The sequence below is a fragment of the Canis aureus genome, chromosome 4, assembly GCF_053574225.1.
Source record: "Canis aureus isolate CA01 chromosome 4, VMU_Caureus_v.1.0, whole genome shotgun sequence".
In the NCBI taxonomy this organism is placed as follows: domain Eukaryota; kingdom Metazoa; phylum Chordata; class Mammalia; order Carnivora; family Canidae; genus Canis; species Canis aureus.
In genome coordinates, this window is record NC_135614.1 from 42,464,092 (window position 1) to 42,483,687 (window position 19,596).

The 19,596-nt window shown below is 44.3% G+C and overlaps 1 long non-coding RNA gene across 1 annotated transcript; it reads right to left on the bottom strand.

Annotated features, from left to right (window-relative positions):
* Nucleotides 1-1,357: 1,357 nt before the first annotated feature.
* LOC144311864 (uncharacterized) lies at nucleotides 1,358-17,674 on the bottom strand. The gene is made up of 3 exons (XR_013377363.1): nucleotides 17,394-17,674; nucleotides 14,982-15,066; nucleotides 1,358-1,486 (listed from the first exon to the last, which is right to left on the bottom strand). It is a non-coding gene; the product is annotated as an uncharacterized LOC144311864 (long non-coding RNA).
* Nucleotides 17,675-19,596: the final 1,922 nt, after the last annotated feature.

Below are 19,596 nucleotides of genomic sequence, written 5' to 3' on the forward strand. Positions count from 1 at the left end.
TGTGCTTGTGGTTCCAGAAGAAAGAGACAACGGTAGCCAGCTTTGGCATTTGTGCAGTTTAAAGCACACATCCGTAGAGTCACAGGCCAGGTCCAACAGCAAGAAAACTTGGTGTCCCTTTCATATCATATACCCTCCCTTCCCTCAAAACCACCCCTCTGACCCTCCTGATAATCACTTCTCTGTTTTCTGTTATCGTTTTCCATGTAAGTACTCATTCCTGGGTCTTTCATTTAAAAAAAAAAAAAAAAGATAATAAGTTACTTTGTTTTTGAGGTTCATCTTTGAAAAACACTTTCAATAGTGACTTAAAAATCTCTCTGGGGACGCCTGGGTGGCTCAGCAGTTGAGTGTCTGCCTTTGGCTCGGGGTGTGATCCTGGAGTCCCAGGATCGAGTCCCACATCGGGCTCCCTGCATGGAGCCTGCTTCTCCCTCTGCCTGTGTCTCTGCCTCTCTCTGTGTCTCTCATGAATAAATAAATAAAATCTTTTTAAAAAATCTATCTGGATGCAAACTAATGCATAATAGCAGTAGTTGGTATCGTGTAAAGAGTACTGACTAGTTCAGGCACTGTGCTAACTGTTCTACGTGGATTATTTCATTTAATTCTGGTTATTCTAGGAGCAAGGTATTAGTATTATCACTGGTCTTCAAATGCAAAATGTGAGCTTCAGAAGATCACATAGCTAATAATGGCAGGGCTGAGATTTATCCCAGAGAGGAACCTAAGCTTTTAATTCACATAATATACTGCCACGGGTATTGTGGTCACCTTGTTGGTCATACCACCCAATGTCCATTCTCCCTTTCCTAATACATGTTTCTCTCCAAAGAACTATCCTGTTTCCCACACTAAAGAACTATCCTATTCACATGGTGAATATGAGGTTCCATCTCAACTCCCAAAATAGACATGGGATACGGGCCTAGGCAGTTCCATCACTGTATTCCCCTGGCCATGGTAATTAGTTCAGGGATGAGTATGTGATCCAGCCAGAATCAATGAGTTACAGCAAGACCTTTGCAACTAGATGTGTTGTTTTGGTTTATTTATTGGTTTGATGGTTTTTTGTTTTTGGTTTTTTTTGTTTTTGTTTTTGTTTTGTTTTGTTTTGGTTGTTTTTTTTGTTTGTTTGTTTTTGTTTTTGTTTTTGTTTTTTTGGCAGAGCCGAGGAATGAAGAAAAAAGAAACTGGAGCTTAATGATCTTTCTAATGCCCTGGATCAAGCCATTCCTGAAGTCCTAACCATTTTTGTATACATGAACTAATAAACTTCTTTTCAGCTAAGCCAATTTGAGTTGGGCTTCTTACCTTTAAAGAGACCTATCCCAAACTTTTACACTGAGTAAATGATGTTCACAAATGCTCTAGGAAATGTACTATGTTGAGGATAAAATGTTCTCAAAATGCCTTCACAGTTAACAGTATTGATCATTTGAAGACTTAGATAATTTCTCTTCAAGGGATTGTTCCATCTTCTCTCCTAACGAAAGAACACAAAAAAAGAATCCTGCCCAGCTGTAGAATAAGACCTCCCATTCTACCTACAGACTCCACAGAAAAGGTAAGGCAGACAGATTTCTCTGTGAACATGGGCCAGTGAGATATCTGATCCCAGGAGATTTGAGGAGCTCAGTTTAAAGGGATAACAGGGATCCCTGGGTGGCGCAGCGGTTTGGCGCCTGCCTTTGGCCCAGGGCACGATCCTGGAGACCCAGGATCGAATCCCATGTCGGGCTCCCGGTGCATGGAGCCTGCTTCTCCCTCTGCCTGTGTCTCTGCCTCTCTGTCTCTCTCTCTCTGTGATTATCATAAATAAATAAAAATGTATTAAGAAAAAAATAAAAATAAAAAAAATAAAGGGATAACAAAGCCAAAACTATTCTAAACGATTATTTTTTTTCAATAAATATAAATCTAGAAGGATCCCACTTATAAAAAGAGTAAGTTTTATTCTGCTATTTAAAATTATTTCAGTTATCTTGATCAGCTATGATTCAGAAAACAAGATTCTTGATTCTTCTTCATTTGAGATTATACCATTCCTTTTTCCCCCCGGAGTTAGGAAAGAAAACATTCTCACTTCCAGTTCCTGGTTACCCATGCAGTAACCTCTGCCTACTGGCTCCGGCCCACACTCATTTTTACCCTGGGAGCCTCCAGGCCATAAATCTATCCTTTGGCATGAGTGGTCCCGGGGCTCCTGAGCCAGCCCTTGGCCAACTCCTCTGTGCAGGGAGCCTCCAGCCCAGGGTCTAGAGTCAGGGAGCTGCAGCTCAGGAGTGAGAGAAAGGCTAAGTCCTGGGGCTGGCAGAAAAGAGCTGGCAGAGGGGTGGAGGCAAATAACTCAGGTTTTAAAAACTTTTTTAATTGAAATACAATTCACATATCATAAAATCCACCCCTTTAAAGTGGGCAATTGAATGGTTTTGAGGATATTCACAATGTTGTGCAACCATCACCACCATCTAATTCCAGAACCTTTTCATCACTGCACCCCCCCCCCGCCCCCCCGCAAATCTCATAGTCAGTAGTAAGTCCATCATAAGAGAGAAAACGCCACTCCTTTGTTCCTAATGTTGGGGTTTCCCCTTCCACCTGGACCGGAAGGAAACATCCTTGTCTTTTCTTCATACCAGAGAGGATTAAGTGGAGAAGCCACAGAGGCTAGTCACTAATTATTTCCTTTCCCTTGGGCTTTAACATTCAAACACAAGAACAAGATGCCCAAAGAGGGAGACTTCTAGAGATCCAGGAAACTGCATATGCATCTATGACAGATCACAGCCTGGGAGACAGTAAGTCCCTCCTTACATAAGCTGGGACTGCACCTGGGAATGGCTTCTTGCTTTCCAAGTGAGTACTATTGTGAGGAAAGCAAGTGCCAAGGGTGAAAATGTAAGGGGGTCCTTACTTTCAGAGTCCTGCAAGGGCTGGATCCATTCCAAATTGGCTGGCTTTTAATTTGGGATTTTATACAAATCCCTAGAGATCTTGGGCAATTCAAGGGGAGGATGCTGCCCAAGAGGCAGATCTTGGGCTTCCTGCCCATTTATCGTTTGAGAATTTCACCTTGTTTTCATGTAAGTTGAAAAATAAAGGACAAACCTCAGGTTTGTGAACTTAATCATAATAACTACTCCAGGGAAATCTCAACTGTGCTCTGTGTCTCATGATATAAACTCTAGGGTATAGATGGGATTGGGAGGAATCCAGGAGAGAAGGACTGACTTAGTGGGTGTAGTGTGACATTAGCAGAGAAATGTGTCTACATCTTCCTGATAAAGTGTGCTTTCATGTCAATGACTAACTTTATGAATTCACTTGAAATTATCTTCTGACGGCATTGTAAAGCTGATTTTCCTTCTTTCCTGATACCATTTCTTCATGCAACATTTGCTGAATACCTTCTATGATCCCGGCAGAGCACCAGGCAATTGGCATACAGAGAAAAATAAGATGTTCTTTATTTCCAAGGAGGTCAGTCTTAGAAACAGATCTTTATGATCCAGGTCTGTGACAGATACATGTACAAGGACGGGTGAATATATAAAGAACCAACTTTAGGGAAGTTTAGCATAGTGCTATTTATGGTAGTAAGAATCTATTTTGAAATAATATAAATATCTAATAATAGAGAAGTGGTTGGGGATAAAGTAAGGGGGTATTATCATTTAGTGTAATTGTATAGAAAACTATGTTCTATTTGTAACTGAAGGAAGAGTTCCACCATCCCCCAACACACACACACACACACACACACACACACACACACTTCCATTTATTTCTTATAGATTACATACAGAAGTCTTAGACTCAGTGCTGGCAAACATGTTAGATTATACCTATATAGTGTTTAAATTTGGGTGTATCTACATTCTTTAATGAAAGAATTCAGATTTTTCAGAAGATAAAATGGTTTTCTGGCTTCCTTTGAAGCCACATGAGATGATGTGACCACAATAAACCCCATTCCACACAGCAGTGCTTGGCTGGAGCTGTGTGGTGGGCTCCCTTGGTCATGTGCTGACCAGCCTGCCATTGTTCCCACTCCCCTGCATCTCCCAAAAGAGGCTGTAGATTACCACTTATCATCCTACAATTGGCCCATTGTACTCAGTGATGTCATCTTTCTGATCACTGTATGTATGTATTTGAAATTTGACCTCCTTGGAAAAGACAGGATTGTCTCAGACAATGAATATCTGGTAAAGGCATGGTGTATGTGTGTGTGTGTGTGTGTGTGTGTGTGTGTGTGTGTGTAAGAGAGAGACAGAGAGAGAGAAAGAGAGAAGGATCTAGTAGTTTGCCTATGAATGAGCAATTAAAGAAAGAATCATGTCTAGATCTCATAGTGGTGAGGAAATCTTAGAAGAGCAAGGCTTGGTGGACCCACAGCAACCCTGGGCAGTTGTGCAGAACATAGCATGTCAAAGCCTTACTTACTATCTCTTGTCTAGTGGGCCTTGTGGCCAGCATGGCATTATTTTGTGCCTTAGCAGATTAGACATGTGGGAATGTCCTGCTGTAGGAAAGAGGGGTGGACCCTGGGGTAGGACAAATACCGATGGGTCAGGAAAGCAATTTTCCAAAATCTGGGTGAATTTTGAATGGACAGGCTCAAAGAGAGAAGCCAGAGACAGAAACAGAAACTCAGGACGATGTCCAGAAAGACACTTAGAAAAAGGTTAATGGGTTTCATGACCATTGAGGCAACTAACCAGGCAGCCAGATTTGTCTTCAAGGCCAAGGACACACATCTTATTCTCACATAAGAAGACAAACCAGAAGGGCAAAGAGGGCAGCTGGAGAGGTGCTACCTGAGTAGTTCTGTGGAACCAGGCACGGCAGTGACAGTGATGATCTGGGACCCAAGTTCCACTGCATCATCCCTGGATCTGAAACTCAGGGGAAGCTATAGCTATTGGGGCAGGCCCTTAGCACTCTCATGGAGCTGTATGTGTGCGTGTGTGCGTGCATGCGTGTGCACTTGGACATGCAAGTGTGTGTGCACCTCCCCACATCATTCAGTGCTACCCAGAATGGCAGACCATACTCTAAGCACTATGTTAAAGCTTCTGGACATGAAGAGTCTGTCATTAAAAAAAAAAAAAAAAATATATATATATATATATATATATATATATGTATATATATATACACACACATATGTATGTATATATAAAACATATACAACAACATATAACAGCATAGAATATATAAACATCTATATAAACACTACATAGATGATGTCATGTAACTAGAGCCACCACCATGTGTCAAATACTCGTAGGCACTAGAAATGCAGCCGTGGGGCAGATGGACAAGTCCCTGCCCTCACAGACCCCATGTTCTCGTGCGGGATTAAAAATAAACAAGTAAAGCATTGAGTCAATGAGAAAATACATTAGGTGGTGAAAAACCAAAGCAAGTGATATGGTACGTTGTGGTAAGATGGGAGATATTTCAGACCAAAGGATGGAGACAGGCTGTTCCTGACTACAGGTAGGATAAGCTCCAAGCAGAGAGCCCTGCTACTGCAGAGGAACCTGGGGTATCTGGGGACGACCAGGGGACCCAAGTGGTGGAGCAGTGTGTGAGGCGTAGAGACCAGGAGATGAGCTTAGAGAGGGAGGTAGGAGCCAGGCCAAGGGAAGCCTTGCAGGCCTTTGTGGAAAGTTCCAATTTCATTCTCAGGGCTATGGGAAGCTGTTGGAAGGTTGCAGACAAGGGAGTAACATGATCACAATTATTTTTATTAAGCTTCCGCTGGCTGCTCTGTGGCAAGTGGATCACAGAGGGCAGGAGTGGAAACAGGAAGGCCAGGGTGGTGGCCGGCACAAAGGTCCAGGCAGCAAAGTCAGTGGGCAGAGGCCAGCCTCATTTCCCAGCTCAGCCTCAGGCTCTGTGGGGCGGCCGGTGGGTTACCCCTCTTTGCACCTCTCACGGGGAATGGTGCAGTGCTGGCACACACTCAGTAAACCTGGGAGTTAGAATGCTGGGTTTTGGAGTCAGATACTGGCTGACTCTGTGGCCTTGGGTGAGTAATTTACCTTCTCTGAGCCTCTGCTTTGTCAAGCTTTCCTCAGAACAGGGCTGCAGCTACAGTGTCCCAAATGGAGCTGTGTCCATGTTCTCCCTGCCTTGTCTAGGGTCCCACTGGACAACCACAGAGAAAACCTGAGTCTGTGCCCCCAGGAGGGAGAGGAAGGGGATAGACTATTGAGCCCAGCTCTAGGGCCCTGGATCATCCAGGCTGAACCCCACTGTTCCTTGAGCCACCTTGGCCTCACAGATCCATCTCTCAATGGGAAAAGTGAAGAAAGCAGGCAGGGCCAGAGTGGGAGCTGGCCCTGCTCTGAGAGACAGGGAAGGGCCAGGTGGAGGGAGGCAGAGAATGTGACTCACTTGGTCAGTCATAGAGGATCCCAGGAGGAGATGTTCAGGAAGTGGATCCACCCTCCTCTTGCTTCAGTGAGGACATGTAGCCAATCCTGCTCATATCCCCAAACTCCCATACAGAGGGCAATGGGCAGAGTTGAGCAAATGGAATGGGGTCAACGGAAGGTTAAATGAGAACACAAAGGGTCTTGAGGGAGGTTAGGGTAGGCAACTCATCAGGCATTGATGGACCTGTGAAAAGTCAGCCATCAGGGATCAGTGAGGGGGTCCTCGGGGTAAGAGAGGAGTGAACAATCAGTAGGAGCCCTGGGGGTGGTTGCAATGGTCACTTGGAGGGCTGGGGTGATCAGCAGAGAGGCAGATGCCCCTGCACATATGCCCTCAGCACTCATCAATTCCTTGCACATTGACCCGAAGGACACCAACTTGGAAGCTCCTATAAATCTGAAGGTTTCCTACAAACTGGACAGGCCAGAGTATTAGGGAGTCAACACCTGCTGTGGGACCCCTCAACCAGTAGCTCCTGCCCCTCTGGTGGCCTGGGGCAGGTGTTCTATACCATCTTGCAGAGTTGGGACATCAGTTGCCTACATTGACCTCCTGCCCTTGCCTGTCTCATGATCCCATTTTCCTTGCCAGTACTTTCTGGAATCACCCTCCAAACAAACTATGTGTACTCATATCCTCACTTCAAAGTCTGTAGTGAGGGAGCCAAACTAAGACAAGAGAGGAGATAGAGGAAATGGTTCTAGAAAGTTGCAGATCATCAGTGAGAGAGAGTGGCCGAGGTGAGAGGGAGTAAATGATGGGTAGTGGGAGGTGGGGGTCAGCCTTTATGCTACGGCTGATGCCAAGACATGACCCCAGTGTTGTTGTATGCCCACCTGGGCCAGGCCTTACTCTCTTCTCTCTCTTTGCTCCTCTGTAGGATGGAGCTCATTACCAGGGAAGGAGAGAGGATGAGGGTGAGGAGCCTCTGCTCAGGCCCTGTGGAGAAATCTCTTCCAGGACTAGAGTGATAGGGAGGCCCCCAGGCTCAAGCCCCTTACCCTTCCCAACTTAAAAGGCCCAGTAGGAGGAATTTCAGAGAATAGGATGGTTGGAATTCCATCTTAGTTTTCCAGATACTCTAGGTCTAGATGAGGGCCCCAAGCACCAAAGCCTTTGAACTGGGTTCAAAGTGGTTCTTATCAGGGGGTTCAGGACTCAAGTAGCTGTTAAGAGAGCAGTAACTTGGCTGAGGGAGACTGGACACTGCCTTTCAGGCAGAGATTGTTCAAGAAAATTCACTCCTCCCACAGGAAGCCACCAAGAATTCCCACCTGCTTGTCTCCCTTCTTGAATTTATTGATTCAGCAGACACTGATTAAGCACTCTTGGGGTCTGGGCACCCTGGATGTCATGAAGGTAGTGCAAAGAACAAGATAGACACGCTCCTCACCTTCATAGGTCTTTCAGTTTCAGACAAAACCAGACTAGAATCAAGAAAACAATAAGTAGGGATGTCTGGGTGGCTCAGTGGTTGAGTGTCTGCCTTTGGCTCAGGGTGTGATCCTGGAGTCCCGGGATCGAGTCCCGCGTTGGGTTTCCCGCAGGGAGCCTGCTTCTTCCTCTGCCTGAGTCTCTGCCTCTCTCTCTATGTCTCTCATTAATAAATAAATAAATAAAATCCTTTTTTAAAAAAAGAAGACAATAGGCAAAGACTAAGTATGCCTAAGGCGAAAATGAAAAATGAAAAAATTCCTGTAAGTTTTCATTATTGTAGGCAGTTGAGTCCACATCACTTACAAAGCTATTGCCAAATCTGTCCAAGGAAGCAGAATTTGGGAGGGGAAGGGCACAAACTTGCAATAAGTAGTGCATAAGCCCTAGAAACCTAATGTACAGTATACTGAATATAACTAATATTGTATTACAGCCAACAAACTTGCTAAAAGACTAAATCTTAATTTCTCCAAACACTTAAAAGAAATAATTATGTAACGTGAGAGTGGTGCTAATTATCACTACCATGGCAAACATACCACAATACATAAATGTATCAAGGCAATATGTGGTACACCTTAAGTTTGGACAATGTTACAGGTCAAGTATATTTCAATTTAAAAACAAACAAACAAACAAACAAACAAAAACAAGAAGACAAACCAAATGATTGCAAATTAAGAAAAGGACTAGCAGGGAAACCAGATAACCATCGGGAGCTAAAAGGGGAGTTTGTTCTGAAAGTTGGTCAGGGATGGCTCCTCTGACTTCCCAGTGACACCTGAGTTGAGACTAAAGAAGAAAAGGGATGAGATGCAGGAATACCACCTGCCCAGGGTGAATGGATCCAACTGACACACACTACTGCACTCAGAGCCTCATTTAATCCTCATAACTCTGGGAGGAAAATGCTGGTATTCCTTTCACAGAGGAGGAAACAGGCTCAGAGAGCGACACAACTTGCCCACGACGAGCACAGCCAGTGAGTGGCAGGATTCCTATCCTGGTAGACCTGGGTCTTGCCTCAAGGTCTTTGCCTGTAATTCTTTTGAACAGCATTCTACACTCTTCCTTCTCAGGTCCTGGCTTAAATGCCACTTACCTAACTTAGAAATTACCTCTTCCAAGGAAGCCCTCCTTACTCTGCCATGCCTGGGTTAAGATCCTTTAGTGCATTACCACAGGCCGCTTGCAAAGTAGCAACTGCATAGTGTTAAAATTGTCTATTTCTGGGAATGTCTTTACTTCGTGTCATACACACAGTGCCAACAGAATCCGCCAGGCTGATAAGTTGGGCCTTCCCCTGGCTGCTGTTGATTGGCTGAGGGGCAGACACCTGACACAAGCAAAGCCAATTAGAAACCTTCCCTGGGACTTTGAAATTGGAATCCAGAAAAAGGAATGGTCTCTGTGCAGATGGCTGAAGCTGAACGTGTAGGAGGAGCCACATTCTGTGCCTCGACCAGGAGAGAGGACTGGAGGCTGCTTCTGGGAGAGAAGTAGAGGTGAGAGTTAAGGAGAAAGCACTTCCTGGGTTCCCCAGGCCCAGGCTCAGGCTGTGACTCCAGCCCATCCCTGGCGTGCATTCAGCTCTTGGAGGCCAGGACTGCCCACGGGGGCCTTCTCATCTCTGTTACTTATGACTGAATGACAACAAATACAAGTTGCTCAGTAAACATTTATTAAATGAACTAATCAGTCCAAACATGGTGTTGATTCCCCATCTCACCGAGTCCTTTCTTCATGGTATATTAATTTGGAAAAAAAAAAAAAAAACCAGTAAAACTATTTTTGTTTGAGACTGAAAGACCCAGCTGGCAGGCTCCCTCAGTCCAGAAGAGAGGAAGATGGCAGGCTAAGCCCCAGCAAGAGGCCCCATTGCGTGGCCTGGGGTTGACAAGCACCTCTTCCTAGGCTGTCTCCCCTCTCTGAGGCGGCACTGTCAGACACAAGGTCAAAGGCCTGAAATGGGTCCCTCCCAGTAACCTGGCCAAGCCTTGGATATGAGTTGGAGGAAGAGGCATGAGTTTGCCTGAGAGCCAGAGGTCACCAGTCAGAGCGGATGCTTTGAATTTAGACCTGGGTTTATGAGCCGCAGCGGCCGCCAGCCGAGGACAGGGCCCAGCCCTTCCCAGGCCAAGGGCTGCTGGGAGGAAGGCACTTTTAATGGAGTGCCTGTTTCTCCCAAATATTACGCTAGGCAGGGAGTTTGGACCAAAATGAAAGCAGAGGGTCTAATTTTAGACAGTACCTATGAATGAAACTTGACCCGAGCTGGGGAGGAAATACCTTCCCCAAGCCCGTGCCAGGACCAGTGTGTGTGATTTTCTGCTAAATTGGGCAGCTCCTGCAAACAGGTTACTGCGGGGACTCGGGCTTTTTTTTTCCCTTCTCTCTCCACAAAGTTAGTCAGACTCTTTCTTTATAAATATACATCCCTCCTCCCCTTTGCCCCCTCCTTTTACAAAAGCTCCTGGTCACTGCATCCCTGCCTGTTCTGGTTAGTGAACTGCCCACTCGTCCTCTTTCTTCTGCCCTGCCCTTCCCTGGGTGGCCCTCCCTTAGGACCAGGAACTCCAGACATTAGGTCAAGCGACATGGGACTCCAGAGCCCTGCGTCCACAGTACCAGAGCCCAGGGTCAGCTTGGCTGGGATCAGACGGAAACCAGACCCAGACTGTGGACCCAGTGAAGGCAAGGTTCACATCTGCCCTGTGTCCTGCTGCCTCCTAGGTGCCTGGCACTTGGCCTGCCCAGGATTTAGTTTCAGTCAATAGCTATCAACTCTGAAAGGAAGGACATCTGCCTTCTTGGTGGCTGTATACGGGCCCAATTTGCGTAGAGTCCACAAGCCATCCTTTCTTTGCCTTTTTTCTGTACAATGACTTGGCAATGCCACCCAAGAGCAAAAGAAGAGCCTGAACTACCCAGACAGATGTCACAGTGGCAAAGACGGGAAAGGCCACCATGAGAAGCTTACAGGCCAGGGCCTCTATTATGGTCATGTCTCTTCTGGCCTGCCGTCTTCAGTAAACTGTCCATAAAATGGGGAGAGCAATCCTGGCTTTTCCAAGTGGCCTGACTGGTGACCCTCCCCAGGACATTCCTCCACTTCTCTTCCCAGCTCCAGCTCCAACCAGGGCCAGGCCAGACTTGGGGGCGAAGGCGGAATCATGTCAGCCAAGCAGGACAGAGGCTGGAACGCGGCTCCGTTTTCAGTCTGGGGCGCGGCCCTGGCCCAGCTAAGGATCCGGTTCATCTGTAGCCGGGTTCTGTGGCTTTGGAGTGAAGGTCCATAGAGCATCCAGAGCAGCCTTGCAAACCCAGCAGGCTGGGCTGGGGAGAGTGTGTCAGTAGTGACACTCGTCGTGAAGATGAGCCGGAGCAATGTGGGCTCTCTCCCCAGCAAGCCCTGACCATTTGCTTGTCATATGTCAAATGACTCAGCCATTTGGGACCCATTTTCCCTTCTCTAGAAACCTTCCCGGCAATGTTTCTGAGGAGGGTAGAAGAAACCTCCCTAGATGTGTTTATCTCTGAGCATTTTGCACTTGCCAGCCTCCACAGTTGTGTGAGCCACAATTGTCTTCCTTAAAATAAATACGTCTCCCTCTGGAGAGCCCTGACTAATACAGGAGGAATACATTAACTCTTTTACCAATCCATGACTTCAACAGAACTGAACTTTCTCGTCCAGCAACAGCACAGGGGTGCCCCCTGGCCAACTCATAACAATCAGTGTGGCGCTGCCTTCCTCACCGAAGCCCTACCTCACTTCCTGCAAGAGCTTGCTTCTGTAAAACTGGATGTACATCTGGGTTTTCTTTGTGTAAACTGAAATCTCTTAAGTAAACTCAGAGTATCAAGCAGAATGCTTTCAGCAACAAAACCCCAAAACCCCAACTCATAAACCATAAGTAAATATTTAGCTCATGTATTAGAAAGTCCAGGTGCAGGGCAGGCTCTGCAACTGGCTAACTCAGCAGCTCAAGACTGCCATCAAAGCTGGCTCATTCCAGCCATCCTCCCCGCGCCTCACCCTCAGCCTGGTAGTAACATGGCCACGGTGGTTTCAGTCTCTCCACCAGACACCACCACATAAGGGGAGAGTAGGAGAACCTGGTCTTCTCTGGCTCTCGCTTAGGAGAGAAGAAACTCTTCTTGAAAGCCCACAGCAGATTCCCCATACATCTCATGGAGGCCACATGGCCAGTTCTGAAGCAATACCAGCAAGGTGGGTGAAATCGTGCTAATTGACTTAGACTAACCACCTTGGATGCACTGGATGTTAGAATGAGTAACGAGAACAATTTAATCATCCTCCATACTTGGGGTAACCTCTATGAAAAGAACCCCTCTGCCTTATTTATCAGTGTGGCAGAGGTTCTGTTAAAGACACAGGATCAAACAGGGCAGATTATTGCACATGTTAACAATTATTTTGAATTGTGTTTTACTATGTTGTGCCCCTCCTCATATTTCTGGAGGCCGTAACTTGGTCACTCTCCACCAACCAAGATGTTGCTTTCTTCCAATGTGGCTTTCTCCAGCCTGTATGAGATCTCCAGTATGAGATCACATCACATCCTATGAGGATCAGGGCAGAAAGTGACAAAAATATACCTAGCACAGGATGTGCAATGTGTCATTTAATTGCCTTGTGAGCTCTAGAAAGTGGCTATCACGATCCCTCATGTTAGGGATGCTTCAGGTGCAAATAACAGAATACCCAAGTCCAACCAAGACTTAATTATCTCCTATAACAAGGAGTCCCAAGTTTGGTGCAACAGTTCAGCATTGTCATCGGAAGTGTTCTGTGCTTCACCTGTCCACACCAGCGCATGAACTTTTATTTATGGGCTCATCATCTCATGGTTGTAAGATGATTGCTTCAGCTACAACTATCATATCTTTGCACAGAGGAATCCAAGACAAAAAAGAAAGGAAGGAAAATGTTTGATGTAAACCTCCAGCCAGACTTCCTATTGTCCTGAACTTGGTTACATGCCAACTCCTCAGCCAATCATTGTCTTAGACCAAATATAATGCATCCCTCCGTAGTAAGCACATTGCCACACATTGCCACCCTTTCTAGCAAGGAAAATGGAGTAATAGCTATTTGGTGGGCAACTAGGTGTCTGCCACATGCCTATTCTACAAATAACAAAACAGAGTCTCCAAAAGAGACCAGGAAATGTCCAAGGTCACCTGGGCAGCAAAGAGGCAGAAGTAAGGTTCAGACTCAAGTTGAGATGGTCCGGATCAAGCATCTTTTCACAATGCCACAATAGCAAGAGAGGATATATGTCCTGAAGCACTTTTTATTCACATCTGGAACCTTCCATTGGCCAATTACACACTCCCTGGTAGCTCTCTTTGGTCACCCCAAGTATGAACAGGACCCCACACCACATGGTCCCATTGTAGTTGCAGCCAACCCAACAAGGACTTCCAGTTTGCTATTTGGGGGTACCCAGACACACTTCTGCTGCTTTCCAAATGTAGTCATTAACATCGGGCTGTTAAAGGCACTGGCTCCCTATTTGCACTGAGCCATTTTTATGATATCCAGTGAACATGAGAGAACTGCAACCAGAACCATTTATAGACTTCATCTTAGAGTCTGCGATGATATATATGCTTTTTCCAGGTATGGACTGGGGGAGGCTGTGTGTATAAATCTTGAATTGATAGAAGACTGACACAGAGGGTAGGGGCCACAGAACAACACAATAGACAAAACTTTGGTGAGAGACTCATGGCACCTCCTTCTAGTACCATCCCTAAGGCTTACCAGCTGCAGGACCCCAAGGTGGCCACTTTTTTCTTCTCTCTGGCTGCTTCCTCTCACCTTCCTTGCTTTCGACCACAAATATACTGGAGGAAAGGAACTAATTCTTATTCATCTTTGTTTACTTTTCAACATCTAATGTCTGGCACATAATAAGTACTCAGAATTGGTTGAATCAATGAAAGAATGAGTACATAAATGAAATGAATGGACATCTCTCTCCCTTGAGGGAGAAGTAATATTTGATGTCTCTGTTCTGATCTGCAACAGAGAAGGAACTCAACCAGGTTAAATGAATGAATGAAATGTTTCAAATCTGGGGTTGTGTCCACTTAACTCCACTTGGCCACTGTACTTACTGGTTCTTCTCTTTACAACTTTCCTCCTCTGACTCATTCAGGTCTCAGCTCAAATACCCCTTCTCGGGGATGCTATACCTCCAGTACCTCTTTATGCTTCATCTCTTTGTTCATTTTCCTTCCCAATACTTTTATCAGTATGCAATAATTTTCTTTGTTTATGGTCTATCTCCTCTGACAACAATACAAGCTCCTTGAGAGCAAAGCTGTTTGGATCTCCTTCACTGTGGTGCCCCCACACCACAGTGGAGAATGTCTGGCACATAGTGGAAGCTCAATAAGCATTTATTGGGATGCCTGGGTGGCTCAGTGGTTGAGCATCTGCCTTTGACTCAGGGATGATCCTGGGGTCCTGGGATCTAGTCCTTCATCGGACTCCCCACTGGGGAGCCTGCTTCTCCCTCTGCCTATGTCTCTTCCTGTTTCTCTGTGTCTCTCATGAATAAATAAATAAAATATTTTAAAAAAGCATTTGTTGAGTGAATGAATACATGAATATGCCTCCTAACCTTTTATAAGCCTTTCAGTGGCCCCTCTCCAGAGCCACAGGCCCTTTCTTGTCCCTCCATTCCTTTCAGGGCCTCTTGCAATATAAAGCATCTTAAAAGCCTTTCCAGCCTTGGCATCATAACCCCATACCTTGGCCCCTTACCCATCTGATCATGCTTTCAATCCTTCTCCTACCCCCAGGGCCCTACACTTCACCTTCTTGATTACTGGCTATCTCTGGTGCAGCCACACAATGGAATACAATACAGCTATTAAAAATGATAGCAAAGACATTCATGTATTGACATGGAAAGACACTCATGATATATTGCTAATTACATTACAACATTTTATATAAGTAGTTAGATTCTATGTCTGCCAAATCTCTATTTGTAAGTATATGTGCTTGCACCACATGGAAATAATCAGAAGATTATACAACAAAATCTTACCAATGATAATATCTGCATATTTCCTTTCTTTATAGTTTCTTCTGTTTTCTAATCTTCTTATGCTTCTGTATCCCTTGTATAATTTCTAAAAAATATTAAGTTCAATGATATGAAATTACTATTTTGAAAGATCAAAAACAGTCAGGTATCCTCCAGTTCATATGATTAGATGAAATAAATAAACTAAAAGATCAATGAGCATTTAGGTAGAGTTAAAGGTGAGGAGGCATTAGAGAGAATATAAACACTAGGAGACCCAAGATTGCATGCTGAGTGGAGTTGCTATAGGGAACAATCCCGCCAGCAGGACCAGGTTTGAGGAAAAAGAAACCGGTCAGGTCTTTTAAAGCCAAAAGACCATGAGTCATCTATGTCCTATATTAAGATACTATAGTTCCAGGTCACTGTTAATCAACAGGTGATTGGAGTTATTGAGTAGGTAAACAGTAGGACAACTAGAGATGATTTCCATGGTGTCTGTGGCTTTCAGTGTTCCCTGCCTGGGCTCCATAAATAGAGTGCCCAATTTGGGCACTCTCTGTTGCCCAGTGACCACTTGAGCAGAAGTCAGCTCCACGCCATTGCCAGTAGCCTGAGAGAGTAAATCAAGATTCACCAAAGGAAGGAGAGGAACAGGGAGGAAAGGAGAAGGAGAAGGAAGAAAAATATTTATATTTCCCAAGCACAAAGGTCAATGGCAGGTGTTTTCTCCAATGTGCTAAAGCCTTTCTACACCATAGTTTCTGAAAGGGGTGGTGACGCCATGCATCTACGACCATCATTTGAGAGAACTGAATGGTCAAAGAGTCTTTTATGAAGTTCCTGAGCAAGGACTCTGATGTGCTGTGGCATTTGTCATAAGGTTTTGTCACAGATAAGCACCTAGCTCAGAAGTGGGAAGCCAAAGGCAAAAGGGTGGAGTCTCCTGGAGGTTGGTGGTTCTGGGAAGAGTCAAAACCAGCCTCAGTCACTGCACCCAAACCACACACCAGTAGGCTTAGAACAATCAGTGCAAACATTCACTCTCAGGGCATGAAGGGAACTCCACCCAGCCTCTGGAAAACAAGAGCCATGGAAGCCAAGGTGCATTTGAGGAAAAAGGAAAAACTAATGTAAGTTACCTGCAGATTAAAAAGAAAAAGGGGCAAAAAGGTTAAAATGAAAATGGCAAGATCTAAAATTTGAAAAAACAAATTTTCAACCAAAAATTACAAAGAACTAAAAAAAAGAACATTTGTTTTAAAACTATAAGGAGAGAGGGAATTCAACTTCAATAGAAATCAAAGAAATGCAAATTCAAATAGGAAGATGTCAATTCTTTGTCATCAAATCACCACCAATTTTAAAGGTTAAAAGTATGTAAGACCGCATGCTGATGAGGATGGGTAATCTGGACACTGGATACTCACTTCTGCCTAGATGTGTAAATTTATGTACATAAATAAATATATATTTATCATATGTATTGTATATTATGCATATAAATAAATAAATAAATATTATATTATATTATATTATATTATATTATATTGCAATATATAACCGAAGTTTTTTAAGAGTATTCAAGATTCCAGACCTTTGACCCAGTAATTCTATTTCTGAGCTTCTACTTAGGAAAACAATCCTTTAAAAAAAATCATAAAACTTTAATTATTCATACTTGTTTAAAAGTTGAGACAACTTAAATCGTCAACAGTAGTCACTTAAAATACTATTATAAAGATTTACAACAGGGTGACGGGTACTGAGGGGGGCACTTGACAGGAGGAGCACTGAGTGTTACACTATATGTTGGCAAATCGAACTCCAATAAAAAAATATACTATAAATAAATAAATAAATAAAGCTTTACAACAATATATTTATAAAGCTGTATTAATAAAAACTAAAAAACACATAAAATGCTTATCATATAATATTAAGTGAAGAAAAATCAAGAACAAAACTGTACATATAGTAGAATCCAAAACTTCTAAAAATAAAATGAAATGGAGTAGAAATAACCCAACATGTGTACATTGGTTGGAGATGATTGAAACTGTCAGTGATTTGGGGGGTTTTCCTCAGACTCATCTATTACTCAAGGAGTCTTTAATATTTTATGATGAAAAAAAGCCAGTTCTATTTTTTGGCAAGCAAAAAAATAAAAAGATAATTGCCAAATACTCTGCAATTTCTGTGTCACAAAAAAAGTGCATGATGCCATGTTCATCCGTGACATACCTATCACACCTTGTCTTCCTTCCCCGGAAAGTACTCTCACTTCCCTCCGTTAGGATAGAAGTGGGGTTGGGGCCAACTTGTTTAACAAACACATGGAGTGCATAAATATCAGCAAACTGAAACAAAAGGAAAAGAAGGCAAGAATACACCAAGGGGATCATTCTGATGAATCATATAAAGCCTCATCACCTTGATACATCTAGAAATGTGAAGGTAAGGTAGAAGCATCTCTTCTTGAGTCGACCTTAAAAAAAAAATGAAAATAAAAAAAAAAAGAATTCCTGAACTGTTGAAAAGTGAGCAAACTAAACTAGAAACTAGAAAGTTTCTAGTAACCTAGAAAGAGACCGTAAAAGCAGACTGAAAAAAAAAATCTCAAAGAGGGTTGAAATTCTTATCTCAAAAGAAATAAACATTTGAAATACGCAATATTGTCTCAAAAGGAAGGTAAATGGGCATATAATCCATGAATTTGGTGATAGGTAAATGGAAGCTTCCGTTTCCAGGGAAATGAGAACCAGCTTCTGGAATTTAGATCCCCACTGCTTCACATGTTGGCTGGGTGCTCTCTGCAAGCCACTTCATCCCTTCCTGGAGGCTCAGTCTTCTCATCTGTAACATGGGAAAACCATTCCCCCTCTCTGGGTCATTGCCAAGAGCCACCGCTCATTATTGCATATTTATTAAGCACTTTCTCTCTCTGCTGGCAATATGCTTCATGTGCATTATCTTAGTTCATCAATAGTAAGGTAATAAATGTCAAGGGTGTATGGGTTTTATGAGTTCTCTTTTTACCTCTCCTTGGTGAATTGGTTTCAGATAAACAGCCTGTACCCTGACTGCTCAGCAATAACACAAGAATACGACATGGTCAATTGGCCCAATTCCCTGCACTCAAGCAGCTCCAGAGTTCTCCAACATCATCCAATGTGCCTTTCTTCCATCAGGACCTACTGTGTGCCAGACATGATGCTGTGTGCTGGAGACATAACCATAGGCAGCTGCGGGCTTCGTGCTCCTAAAGTTCATAGTCTGGTGAGGGAGACAGACCAGGAAACAGGTCTTTGCAACAGATTGACATGTAAACTATTAGTAATCCCAGCTTCACCATTTACTGCCCACAAGATCTTGGACAAGTCACCCCACTTCTCTGTACCTTGGTTTTCTCACCTATAAAGTGGACAGTAATAATTCCTACTTTAAAGGTTATTTGAGAGGTTAAAATAGACATATAGGCCACTTAGAATAATGCTTGGCACATATGAGAGCTTTAGGAGTGCTTGCCATCAGTATTAGTCCAGATTAGGGCTGGCAGTGACAGTAGCAGCAACAAGTAGTAGTAGTAGTAATAGTAGTAGTAGTAGTAGTAGTAATAGTAGTAGTAGTAGTAGTAGTAGTAGTAGAAGTAGTAGTAGTAATAGTAATATGACCATAAGGAAAGTGCTGGGGGCACAGAACAAAATGCTTAATCCAGCCTGGAGGTGGGAGTGGGTGAGGAAGACTTCCTGGAGGAAGTGACATTTAAGCCGAGCCCCGAAGAATGATTAGAAGGTCACTTGGTGAAGGCAATGGTGGAAATATATTCTAGGAAGAAGGAACCATGAATGTGAAGGCCCCTGGAGCTGAGAGAAAGCAGACGGCAGGCAGTTAACTATGAGGCATCATGCGTGGCTGACGCAGAGATGGACAGAAACGTGGTGAGAGATGAAGCAGGCTGTCCAGGACAGAAAGGGCAGAGCCTAAGAGGCCTGTGAGCCCCTGTGGGCAGTTTGAATTCCATGGTGAAGTCACTGCGGGCTTTCAGTAGGGAAGTCACAGGAGCAGCTTTGGGTTTTAGAAAGCTCTTCCTCATGGTCTCATGGGGAAGACCTGAAGGAGGGCTGGCTGGAGGCAGGGAGGAGGCAGCTACCATCATCCAGGGGAGGGAGGGTGACGACCCAAACTAGGGCCTTGGCAATGAAGTGAGGAGAAAGGGACAGATCTGAGAGATTCTGAGGGCTGACAAGGGCCAAGCGGAAGAACCTAGTTTCTGATGGGATGAGGAGGAGGAGCAAGCCAGGGGCAAGCAGGCTCCTGGCTTGAGTGACAGGGACTTTGGTTTTAAGATCTGTTTTTAAGTTCTCATGTTTCCAGTCTTCTTCATAACAAGATAATGAGGTTCTTGGAGGGCAGGGCTGTTTTAAGCATCTGTGAATCCCCAAGGCCTGGTACACAGTGGGCGCTCAATGAATGTCTCCTTGATTCTGGCCCCTCCCAACCACTGGCTGTTCCATTGGACTGAGCCCCTGCCAAGGCCTTTACCACGGAAAACCAAACCGCAGTGGGTTTCCAGAAATGTGGAAAACATCCCCTCAGGAATCCAGACGTCCCCACGGTTCTCCTGTGCAGAGGA